We start from the raw sequence: 328 nt of genomic DNA, 5'->3' as shown, positions 1-328 counted from the left end.
AAAGATGGTGAATCCCTCTATGAAGCTTGGGAAAGATACAAGCAGATGACCAAAAGATGTCCATCTGACATGTTTTCAGAATGGACCATATTAGATATATTCTATTATGGCCTGTCTGAATTTTCGAAAATATCATTGGACCATTCTGCAGGTGGATCTATTCACCTCAAGAAAATGCCTGAAGAGGCTCAAGAACTCATTGACATGGTTGCAAATAACCAATTCATGTACACTTCTGAGAGGAATTCCGTGAATAATGGGATACCTCAGAAGAAAGGAGTTCTTGAAATTGATGCTCTGAATGCCATATTGGCTCAGAACAAAGTGC

Source organism: Arachis duranensis, chromosome 1 (assembly GCF_000817695.3).
Source record: "Arachis duranensis cultivar V14167 chromosome 1, aradu.V14167.gnm2.J7QH, whole genome shotgun sequence".
NCBI classification, from domain to species: domain Eukaryota; kingdom Viridiplantae; phylum Streptophyta; class Magnoliopsida; order Fabales; family Fabaceae; genus Arachis; species Arachis duranensis.
Note: the sequence above shows the minus strand (reverse complement) of the source record.